Source organism: Phoca vitulina, unplaced genomic scaffold (assembly GCF_004348235.1).
Source record: "Phoca vitulina isolate PV1807 unplaced genomic scaffold, GSC_HSeal_1.0 scaffold3, whole genome shotgun sequence".
Classification (NCBI taxonomy): Eukaryota; Metazoa; Chordata; class Mammalia; order Carnivora; family Phocidae; genus Phoca; species Phoca vitulina.
The window spans coordinates 28,306,449-28,319,757 of record NW_022589706.1 but is presented as its reverse complement, the minus strand read 5'-3'; positions in this window follow the sequence as shown (position 1 = coordinate 28,319,757).

The following is a 13,309-nucleotide window of genomic DNA, read 5'->3' as shown; positions in this document are numbered from 1 at the left end:
CCTGTCCTTCTCATATTTTCTTCCAGTCACCAGAGTGACTTCATTGCCTTAATCCTGCAATTCTTAACCAAAGTTGGGAGGGACAGGGGTATGTCTATCGGAATCATCTTGGGAGTTTTTTTGTTCAAATTATACACTCTCTGCTCCTAGAATCATAAACAATGATCTAATCAAAGAAGAAGAGGGGAGATAACAAAAGATGAAAAGGAATCTAGGAATCCAGTTTGGAAATAATTAGAAATGAGGACAGATGTTGAAAACTGATCAGCATGAATGTCCAACAACAGGGAAATAAATTACATTACAGTAATTCACATTATGGAGTATATTTATAGCTATTACAACTAACACTTTTAATAACATGAGAAAAGGTGCGTGGTTTAACTTTCATTGCAAAATGCAGGATACAAAAATATATATAAAATACGATCTCAACTATTTAAATGTTTCATATATACACGCAGCAAAAAGGTTAAGACGGGAAAGTCACCAAAATGCTAGCAGGTTTTTGTTTTGAATGGGATTAATAGAGAGTTCTAGGCCCCTCTCTTCTTGGCTTGCAGATGGCCATCTTCATCCCGTGTCTCTTCATATTGTCTTCCCTCTATGCATATCCCTGTGTCCAAATTTCCCTTTTTTGGTAAGGACAGCAGTGTCCTGGGTCAGAGCCCACCCCTATGGCCCCATTTTAACCTAATTACCCCCGTAAAGACTGTATCTCCAAATAAGATCACATTCTGAGGTATTGGGGATTAGGTCTGCAACACATGAATTTTGAGGGGATACAACTCAACCCATAATACCCACCCACATCTAACAGATAATGCAAAGCTAAACCTAAATGTCATCAGACAGCCTTCGACTGCTTCTCTGGCCACTGTGGCATGGGGACTGTCCCCCAGCGTTATCCCCGGGGGCAAAGGGAGCAGAGACATCAATCACAGCAGCAATAAGTAAGGTACAAGATGGCACTGTCATCCTCCCAAGGGGGGTTAGCAGCCTTCTCCTGGAACCTGGCTCCTATTGTCCTGTCTCATTCCTGGCAGTAGGGGTAGGCCCAGAGCAAACAATGTTCATGATAGCATGTCCTGGCACTTCGCTTTGGAGGGCTTCGCCAAGGGCAGAAGATGGGCTGAGAGAAGTTGAAGCACAGTCCTTTAAATATGCAACCCAGAAAGATAGGCTAAACATATCTAAATGCCTCTCCCCAACCCCAGCCTAACTGATAAAGTCATTACTGGACACCACTAAATAAAATATGTCAATCTGCTTTATTGAAATATTAAAACTGAATTCTCAAATTCCAAAAAATATTTAAATTTCTCAATTGTAAACATGTAAAAAACAAATTTTATATCACTTATTTCCTAGTTTCAATCACTTTCCAATACACCAAAGAGGAACTAAAGTAGAAAAGACATCATTAAACAAAAGGAGGATACTTTAAATATAGTTGTACAGTCTTCAATGGCTCGTGACACATTAACTCAATCATTTAAGTTAATGCATCACTTGATAGAGCTATTGAACAGGAAATTATCTCATTTGGTAGCATCTGGGCCAAAAAGATACAGCTGAAAAAAATACAGAGAATCAACAATTTCCAATAGAACACAAAAACGGATAAGGTCTGCTGAGCTCATGCATGTGTCCTTACTAGAAGTCCACCGAGTTCATTTTCTGTTTCATTTGTAACCTTTAAATATATTACCACAATGAACACTTATGTTGGTGTGGTGTGTGCGTTCAGTGAGTAAGTAGACAAAAAATAAAAAAATTTTAAAAATTAAAAAATTAAGGTTAGGGTGGATTAAAGACTCCAAGTAATCCAGTTATTAAAATTTGGTATAAAAAAAGATGCAGGAGTTCCCTTTAAACCTCAAAGGTATCTGGTTAGTATCCTGAACCTCATCAGAAGTATGAACCAAATGAAAAATACATAAAGCATTAACTACCAGCACTCCCTTGATGAAGTTGTAAAGGATTCACGGGCTAATTTCTGACCTCTAGTGGTAAAGTTGTAATAAGGTCCTCAAATTTATTCTCCATCCTGAATTACTGCTACCATTCAAGAGAGAATCCATCTATAAAGCATTACGAGGAAGACAGTCAACCACACTTTCAGAGGGCAATGATCTCTCTGACCCTAGATGGTTCTAGGGTATTAATGAACTCTTGGCCAACTTCCGTTTAAATGCTGGTTTCAAGCAAGCCTATCCAAGAACACCAGACAAGGAATAGTTCTTCAGCTTGTGTTCTGACTCTTTTCTCTTCCTCTCCCCAACCTCTTCAGAGTGCTAGTGTTTAGGGAAAACCCCAAAAAAAGCAAGCACGGAGAGAAAAGAAAGGTGTGGATAATTGGCACCCATAGGAGTGCTAATAAGTGCAGACACAGGACTTAATCATATATAATAAAGTGTTTTCAGAAACAAAAAGTAATACTGATATACCAAGAGGAATATAAATTTAGATGTTAGAAAGCAATCCTTCCACTATCATTTATAACTGGTAAGACTTAAAACTTTGAAACCATAAAGTGATTGTAACCATTCAGACATTGACCAGACATTACACCACTAAAGAGAAAGATTGCCAGTATTTTTTTTTTTGAAATAATAGCAGAAAAATATCAAACTTGGATGGAAAACATATTTTTCAAGAAAAACGAAACTACTTTTCCTGATGATAATAGGGTCATCATTTGACTGAAGTCTATTTCTGCTGATATAGGTGTTGAAATTGGAAATTACAAAAAGCTCTATAAAGAGATGCTGCAGGTTTCTACATGGGCTCCAAATGACAGCCCTTCCCGTTGTTCCAAATTTTGTCCTTGAGAATCTACATACCCATGCAACCTTGCCCCACACACACTCCCCATTTTTTTATCCCTACTACTAGCACTTTCTTGTATTTGTATGTAGGTAGGTAGGTAGGCAGGTATATGTGTACTTTCATCTTGTTTACCTCCGCCCTCCATCTAGGCCCTCGACCAAAGTTAACTACCTGCTCTTTATCTCTACGTGGTCTCCTCTCCATTCATATAATCATAATATACACATATATCGGAGTTGCCATTCACTGTTACAAAAACAGAATTTTATATACATGTTGATTTTATTGTCTGTTTAACAATAATACACCATGGAATGCCCTCAAAGTTAACTGGTATACATCTGTGGCAAACTGTATTTTCCAAAAACAGCCACAACAACATATCCTGTCCCACATGCTCTTCCAGAAACTGGCCGCTCTCCTAGAAAAAATGTGGAGGCAAAAAAATAAAAAATAAAAATAAAAATGTGGAGTCTATTTCCCTCCTCTTGAACCTTGGTGGGCCTGTGACTGTCTTGACAAATAGAAGGTGGTAGAGTGATGCTGTGTGACTTCTAAGACTGGGTTAGAAAAGATGAGATAGCTTCAACCTGTTTCTATCTCTTTCTTCTCCTCCCTCTCCCCCTCCCCTTTCTTCTTCCTCTTTCTCTTTTCCTCCTCCTCCTCCTTGCCCCCTCCCTCCTTGTTTGCCTCCCTCTCTCTCTCAGCTACCATGTTGTGCAGAAGTGCAGGTTCCTCTGGGAGCCCATGTGTAGAACTTCTAGGAGACAGCTCTAGTTAAGGTTTCAGCCAACAGGCCAGACAGCCAGATATGGAAGTGAATGAGCCTCTGAATAATTCCAGATCCCTTCCATGAAGTCTCCCTCTGCTTTCCACGTAAGGCCTCAGACACCATGGAGAATAGACAAACCATCTCCATTGTGCTTGGAGTCTCTACTATGCCTCTTCCAAATCCCCAACCCACAGAATCCATAAGCATAATAAAATTGTTGTTTTAAGTCAGTAAGTTTTGGGGAACTTTGTTACAATAGATTGCTGGACAAGAACGGACTTGTCCATTCTAGTGGCTGTATGGTGTTTAACAGCTTGCTATAATATGGCTGGTTTGATAATTACATTTGTAAGGGTATTCACTTTGTTTCCAGTTTTTGCCACTACAAACATTTCTGCAATAAATATCCTTGAATATATATCTTGAGATTTGTTTTTATTTCCATGAGAATTGTAGAGTAGAATTGCTGTGTATTTTGATTTTTACTAGTTCTTTTCTTACCCTCTGGTTCATAAGGAGTTTATTGGGGGGGGCGCTTTTGATTTATCTTTCTTTTCTAATATCTTTTATGGTTCTTTTTCTAATTTATTAAGATGAATACTGAGTTCTTATATTTTTAATCTTCGTCTGCATGCAACTTTTTTTTTTTTTTTAAGTAGGCTCCACACCCAGCATGGGGCCCAACACAGGGCTTGAAGTCACGACCCTGAGATCAAGAACTGAGCTGAGATCAAGAGTCAGACTTAAGCTTAACTGACTGAGCCACCCAGGTGCCCCTGCAAATAGCTTTCTTTGGGTCTTGTACGTTTGGTTATGCTGGGTTTTCCTTTTTTACTTTAAAGAGTTTATAATTTCAATTTTAGTTTCTAATTTGATCCAAGAAATTATTTAGGAGGGTATCTTAAGTTTCAAATAATTGGTTAAGCTATCTTTTTAAGATTTACTTCTAATTTCATTAATTTTCTTCTAATTTCATCAGACAACGTGACCTGTAAAAGTCTCTACTTTTAAATTTCTGATTGTTTTTTTGTGGGAAAGTTTATGATCAGTTTTGTAAGTAGTCAATGGCCATTTGGAAAATATATGTGTAATCTTTATTTAAAGAATGTAAGATTCTGAAAAAAATAAAGAATGTAAGATTCCATATGTACTTATTAAAGTATACATGTTGATTATATGCCTTGGTATGATGTTATTTTTTTTTTTTTTGTCTACTAGGTCCATCTATTTCTAAAAACAGTATAGTACAAATCCACTCTAATTTCATGTTTATGAAATTATCTTTACATTACTAATAATATTTTGGTATATTTAGCTATTATGTTGTTTGATGCATATATTCATTATGTTATGCCCTTCATAGGAAATCTTCTTCTTCGTGTTCATTAAGAGTTCCACCTCTTTCTAGTTTTGTTTGCTTGCATTTGTTTGGTACTGCTTTTCCAATCTCTATATTTTAGAATATTTCTTTATTATGTTAAGTGTTTCCTATGGACAACGTATAGCTAGGCTTGTTTTTAATCTAATGTGACATCTCTGTCTTTGGATAGGAAAACTGAGTTCATTTACCTTTAATATAATCTCTGATATTCTTGATTTTATTCCTTCCCTCTTATTTTTGCTTACCATTGAACATACTTTATTTCCCTATTTCCTTTAATTTATATTTACTATTATGATCAAGTTATAATTTATTCCTTTTCCTTTATTAATTTCAAAATTATATACTTTCCCATTCCATTAGTGGTTATCTTCCTTTTTATTTTCTGAAAAGATGTGATTTCCCTACCATATTAGTCTATTTCCTGATACTTTTCCTCTACCTCAGTAAGATGACACTTCTAGAATGCTTTTACTTTCCACTCCTCTTCTCCCAACCCCACCTTTTGGGTTTTGTTGAGCAATTTTGCAATTTTTACTTCCAGGCTCTCATTAGTAGAGTCACATTTATCTTAAGAGTCTTTATTTAACACATATAGTACATATTCCCAGTCATTCCATTATTAGCCACATAAATTACAAAGCTCACTATTCACTCACCACTTTTTCCCTTCTATTTCACCTTCTCCTTTCTTGAGATCTCTATTCTCATTAATTTGTTGTTTAGTTACAGCCCTCTTTTCATAGTTTTCTTGGATGGGGTATGAGCGATATATTCTTGGAATCCTTACATTTCTGCATTCCTTTCCCCCTGGCAAGTGAATGGTGCTGGGCTGGAAAGAGACCTACCTCTTGGGTTACATTCCTTTTCTCTTAATAGAGATAGACATCACTCCACTGTCTGACGCCAGTCTGATTCTTTTCCCTTTGTAAATTATTTCTTCTTTCCTTCTAGAAACTTACAAGGTTTTTCTCTTCAACCTTGGGATTCAGGAATGCTGTCAGAATATGTTTAAAGTGTGTGCCTTTTCTCATCAACTCTGCCTAAGACTTAGGGCACTTTCAACTGCAAATACAAGTTTTCATTCAGGTCAGGAAAATTTGCATCTATTACATTTGGTTTTTCCCTTGTAATTCACTCTGGAACTCCTATTCCCCACACATTAGCTCTCTGGATTTGTCTTCTTTCTTCCAGCAGTTAAAGTATCCATTTAAGAATTTGAAAAGGTATATTAATGCTTTTCCTGATAATATTGGATCATCACCAACATCAGCTAAATTATCGGACTATAACATTTGGTACTACACTGTTGCCTAAAGTGAAATATAATAATATGCATCTCATTTGCATACTAGATAACTCACTCTATCAAGGTTGGCTTTTTTCACTATATTTTAAAATACGCATCTATTAATTTAATTATGTCTATTTTTAAAAAAATATTTTTAAAGCAATATACACACAGTCTTTTTAAAAATCTGTTCAGATAATGGAAGTAAAATCTCCCTCTCCTACCTCTGACTCCCCAGGTCCACCCCTAAGGTAACTTGCTTTTCACAGTTTCTTACAAAACCTTTCAGAAATTCTTCACGTATAACAGGGACAAAAACTATTACTGTAGAAGGATCCATAGCTTCTTTCCATCCTCCTACCTACTAACAAAACATTTTGACATTTGCACCCTCATCCCTTCCCACCTCCTACATCCCTACCTCCCACTGCCTTATCATGCAGATGGGACAAACAGGAGTGGGGGACTTATAAATAAAGAAGCAAAGAAGTTGAGGTAGGAGATTTATATCCAAAAAGCCCAGGCCTACTCACTACAGGGAGAAAAAAAAAAAAATGGAAATGGAAAGACAGGTAGAGGGGTGATAGATGAGGACTAGTACTAGCAGAGATAACAGGGAGGATTTTGGCAAAAGTGGGGAGACAGAGGCTTTGGGGTGTGTATCGGATATGAGAGAGTGAGAGACATAAAGACTGTGGATATGCAGACTTAAAGAGGTGTTCATGCAAGTTATGTTTTATATAAGTTGTGTTGTGAAAAATACAAGTGTTTCAGATAAGTTTTTCTGAGGAATGCAAACAAAGATTAGAATTACTTTCACTATCTTGTAAGCCCAAGACCATCTGAGGTTGTCATTTGAGGCCCAAGATCTATTCTGCTCATTTTATGTGTGGGTTTGCATTCATGTATGTATGTGTATATGTATGTCTGTGTGTGTTTAGAAAAAGATGTATAATATATAAGTAGATTTATCTACGTGTATCCTTTTTTAAAATTTTTATTATGATTTCTTAAGTAAGCTCTACGCCCAACGTGGGCCTTGAACTCACAACTTCGAGATCAAGAGTCACATGCTCCACTGATTGAGCCAGCCAGGCGCCCCTACATATATCCTTTCTTAAAAAACACAGAAGTGTAAATACATTTTTGCACCTTGCCTCTTTTCCCCTTAAATATATAGACTGATTGATTTCTATCCTGCCTATTTCCTAAAAAGATTTGAGTTAGTTTACAATAACATCATAGGCAAATTTTTAACATGACTCCAAGGACAAGAACCAAAAAGTAAAAGGGCCAAGGGAGAAACTACATTCATAAATTCTAGCTAAATAGTGTCATTTCATGAATGTAATAACAAATTACTAAGGTACTTTAAAAACAGATTCCTAAGTAACCAAATGCCAAACATTATTTTTGAAAGGAAGAAATTAATTTTACCTAAGGAAAGACTGAACAATGAAAAGAAAAACTTAGCCCAGAGCTTAACAAGACAGTGAGAGCTTCTTACTATGCAGCTCCATCCACATCAGAATCTTAGCAAAGAGAATCAGGAGAATGCCATCAATTCTCAGTTGTTTATACAAGCAGAGAAACCAAGATAAACCAAACTAGTGGGTAATTTTTTAAGTATATTTTATTGGTTTTTATACATCCAGATGGATAAATGATCAGCAAAGAAGTGTGCAAACAAAACAACGAAGTCCTACTGTAAACAACTGTTTCAGAAAGACCTGGGAAATTGTTCATTTCCCACAATCCTCTCAGCTCCTCCCGATGACCCCATCCATCTCACCCCTCCAGTATGTGCAAAACAGTAGATTAAAGCAGAATAATCCTTATAAATCTTTCCTCAAAGTGGAGCTGTGTTGAGTCAGATCCTATCAGTGTGAAGGATGGGGACCATACAAATAAAGAAAACATGCTTTCATCCATCCATACTTTGGGCACATGGCTTTCAATCTTCCCCTCCACTTCACTGCTTGTCACCTTCCTGTACAATATATACCTAAAATGGATGATCCAGAAGTTTGATATCACTTCTGTGACCTTCTCCACTCTGATAACCATCATCTCTATGCTCAGCCACAAATCAAACTATGTTGGGAACAAATACCACAGTCCTAATATCTTGAACTCTGATATTCTCTCCCTTCCTACAACCTCCTTCCACCTTCCCTCTCCTCGACACTTTTTGAACCTGTTCTTTACCTCCATAACACCTTCACTGCTCACCTCCATTTCCCCACTCTACCAGCCCCCTCTAGATTCTGCTTGACAACCACTAACCTTTTTTAACCCAACTGATGTCTGTTTTTCCTCCTTTCTACAAATTGGGAGAAAAATCACTTAATTGATACAATAAGCAAGTACCAGGTGTTGAGGATATACAGCTCTCAATCCAAAACCTGGTTCTACTTATTAGCTGGTAAAGTTGGGCAAGCAACATAATCTCCCTGAGCATCTGTTTCCTTACCCAAAAAATGGGGTATTATCCATTAGGATACTTGCAGCCGTAACAGAAAATCCAGGCAAAAGGAGCTTATTGTCTCCCGTAATAAAGTGGCTAAAAATCAGTTCCAGGGTTAATTCAGTGGCTCTGTGATGTCATCAAGAACAAAGATTCTTTCCTCTTTATGCTCCACCATCCTCAGCACATTGACTTGAGCCTTAGGCGTATCTCTTCATGTTACTACATCGGTGACTGCAATACCAGGCATCACATACAGACACGAAGTCTCGCAGAAGAAGAGTGCACTTCCTCCCATGTGTCTCTATTAGTGAAGGAAACCTTTCCTAGAATCTTCCTAGAATTCTCCTTAGGTCCCTTTGGCTTGGTCAAATATCCACCCTTTATTTTATTTTATTTTATTTATTTATTTGTTTGTTTGACAGAGAGAGACACAGCAAGAGAGGGAACACAAGCAGGGGGAGTGGGAGAGGGAGAAGCAGGCTGAGCCAAAGGCAGACGCTTAATGACTGGGTCACCCAGGCACCCCAAATACCCACTCTTTAGCCAGCCACCGGCAAAAGGAAATGGGATTACCATGATTGCCTTTTCAACCAATCTTAATTCACTTTCTGGGGCCAGAGAGTGGTCGAGCTTTCCTAAGCACATTGCCACCAGATACCTAAACAAAAAAGGCTGTGTGATAATAAGAATATCTGTTGTGTAGGCCAACAACCTCTGCCATTTGGGCAATAATAGCTGCTCCACAAGATGGCTATAAGATTATACTGGAAACATTTGCAAAGTACCTAGGGATGCCTGGCACATGGTAGACAGGATGGTTTTTAAAGATGTCCACAAATTCTTTAACATTCTTTCCTTCAAAAAGTAAAGCTAATTCCCCTACCCTTGAATGTGGACTGTACCTAGTGACTGGGTTCTAACAAATAGAATTTGGGAAAAATAATGGTGTGAAATTTCCAACACTAGGTCCTAAAAGGCATTGCAGCTTCTGTTTTGCTCTCCTGGATTGTCCACTCTGGAGAAAGCTGCCATGTTGTAAGGACACTCAAGCAGCCTATGGAGAAGCCCACATAGGGAGAAATTAAAGATTACCACCAACAACCAGCATCAATTTATAAGCCCTGTGAATGAGCCATCACCATGGAAGTGAACTTCTCAGCCTCAGTCAAGCCTTCAATGGACAGATGCACCAAGCCACATCTTGGTTGCAACCTCATGGAAGACTCCAACCCAAAATGATCCCAGCTAGGCCACTGCAAGAGTTCTGGGAAACTGAGAAATATTTTTATTGTTTTAAACCACTAAGTTTTAAAATGATTTTTTTACACAGCAATAGATAACAAATACAGATTTTGGTACCAAATGGGGGTTCTGCTATAACAAAAACTTTAAAATGCAAGAGTAGCTTTGTAACTTGTCAGTGGACAGAAGCTGGAAGAACTTTGATGAGAGAATTAGTGAAGACTTAAAGGGTCTTGAAGAGACTGCCAGTGAGGGCGGCGGGAAGGTTCATGGGTTTACTATGACAGACCAGGTAAAAATGTATCTTGCTTTTCTCCTCCATAAATTTTAAGTCTCACCATTGCTGAGAGGTAATATGCATCATGGAAAGGTACACAGGCTTTGGAGCCTGATTGCCTTGATTTGAATCGGTTCCATCATCTCTTATCTATGTAATATTAGGCAAGTTGCTTAACCTCTTTATGCCTCAATTTCCCTCAATGGATTTTTATGAGGATTAAATAAGTTGCTGCATGTAAACTAAAATAAATAAATAAATAAATAATGCAGGGTTTCTTTCTGTGTCCCATGGCAGAATTGATTATGGTTGAGGACCTGCAAACCAGAATTGGGATAGAAGCCAAGGAACATTACCTTGAGTAGCCAAAAAAAGAATAAAGTCCTTGTGATGGGCTATCCCACTAGGGTAGCATTTCTTAAGGTGTGGCCCCACCTGCATTAGAATCACTGGGGTATTTATTTAAAATTTGGGGCCCTACCTTCTGAGATTGATTCAGGAAGTCTAAAGGAGGGCAGAAATCTGGATTTTAACTGAACTTTTTGTGGATGATTCTTGTGTCCACTAAAGTTTGAAAACCATTGTCCTGGGGAAAGGGAGTCCAGGTAAATAGCCCAAAGATTAATCTCTTTGAACCTTACTGTTTTACCTTAAAAATGAAGGCAAAATTGTCCATTCTTCCCCACAATTTGTCCATTTTTGTTTTAATATACAAATAAGGTACATTAAGTAATAATGTGCATTATTTGCCACTGAGTGAAATTAACGCTGCTCCAAGATCTGCTACGTTTATCCTGGACTCGTGGCAGCCCCTGGCATATATCCACATACCCCCGTTGACATAACAAGCTTTTGTGGTAACCGTATCAACCCATATCTAGTGTCTGATTTGACAAGGACCATCGTCAGTATTGTAAATATGGACATTTGATAATTCATCCTCTGCTCCGCTTTCTTCTAAGGAGCCTTTTTGTACGATAGAGACTGGGAAGTTTCTACATTTCCTAGACCCCTCTGGCAGGTAAAAATCTGGATATGCAATAGTGTCCACCAATTAGATATACTCTTATGAAATGTGGGAGGCAGAAGTAAGTTGAAGGCCCTCCATCTACTGCTATGTCTCATTCTGATAAAACGTCAAGTTATGGAGAGGTCAGGGTTTTCAGCAACAGATTTCTGGTGTCTGGTCACCAGCTCTGGGTACACTGAGAGCAGGCATGGCAATGGTGCCATGGTGGCCTTTTAATTAAGGCAGAGGTGGCAGGAGGTTAATTCTGCAGTGTTCTGGAAATCATTCCGAGCCCAGTCTAGAATTTACTTCTTGAGCTCTTCTACCGACTTTTAAAAAACTTTTTATTACAGTTTTGAATATATTCAGAAGTAGACCATAGACTAATAAAACCCCAGCCTCAACATTTACCAACTTAGGCCATTCTTATTTTATTTTATAAGCACCCCCCACCCACCCACTTCATCATATTTTCAAGTAAATCCCAGACATCGTATCATTTTATGTATTTCAGCATATATCTCTTTTTCAAAAAGTAAAGACTCTATAAAAAAATACAGTCACTCTGAGATAACAGAACGTATTGGTCTCTTGCCTCCAGTTCCTGGCACAGAGCTCCTGAAACCCTTGTAGTAATTTCCTAAGTGATAAAAACACTAGGAGCATCTCTCACTCTGATATTTGTCTTTGACCCCATCCCTGCCTGACACAGGGCTCCTAAAACCCGTTTCTAAGTGATAAGAGCACTAAGGAGCATCTATTGAGGTGACTCTGGTGTGGGCTCCTGGTTAGAGGCTGGTCACCAGAAAACCGAAGCCATGATCAGAAACTTGGAATTTTCAGTCCCAGCCCTCATCCTGAGACAGGAAAAGGGCTGGAAATGGGAGTTAATCATTGATCATGCCTATGTGAGGAAACCTCCATAAAATTCCAATACTATGGGGTTTGGAGAGCTTCCAGATGGATGAACACATCCAAATAGGAAGGGTGACACACCCCAACTCCATGGGGACAGAAGCCCCTGCATTCGGGACCCTCCCAGACCTCATCCGGTCTGGGTGTTCATCTGTGAACATCTCTTCATCTGGCTGTTCATCTGTGCCCTTTATCCTATCCTTTAATAATCTGGTATACATAAGGAAGTGTTACCCTGAGTTCTGTGAGCCACTCTAGCAGATTTATCAAACCATGAGGAGTGGGTTGTGGGAACCCCCAGTTTATAGCCAAGTTGGACAGAAGTTGTGGGTAACCTGGGGACCTACTACTTGCAACTGGACAGTCTTGTGGGACTGAACCCTTAACTCGTGGATGTTATCTCCAGGTAGACAGTGTAAGAACTGAGTTGAATTGTAGACACCCAACTTAATTCAAGAGAATTGGTGTCGGGAAAAAACTCCACACATTTGGTGACCAGAGGAAGGTGTTTTGTGTGAGCAGTAAAAGAGACACAGAAAAGAAACACACAGGGGGAAGGACTGGGTTTTTCTCCTACACAAGACAGAAAGAGATAGGAGGGGGAAAAACTGTTATTTTTCCTAATAGGACTGCAATATCATCATCCCTAAAATAAATAAATAAATAGATCTTTAATATAATTAAGTGTCCAGTCAATGTTCCCATTGCCAATCGTCTTGTTATTGTCATTTTAAAAAACTTAATAGTTTTTTGCTGAACAAATAAAGTCCACAAATTGCAATTGGCTGATATGCCTTTTCCATCCTAATGGATAGGCTCCCTATCCATCAGTGTTTTTTTTTTCCCCTTTGTAATTTACTTGAAGAAACTGTGCTGTTAGAGCATCCCACAGTCTGTATTTTGGTGGTTACATCCCATGGTGTTGACGTATTCCTCTGTCCTCTGTTAATTCATATAATTGGTTGTTAGATCTACAGGCTTGATCAGACTTAGGTTCAATTTGGTTTTGTTTCCACTGATTTTTGAGTCCCCAATTCTATATATCAGACATCTTTCTGGGATAGTAGAAGCTACCAAAAAAACCAAAAACCAAAAAACAAAAAGCATAATATCGTGCACT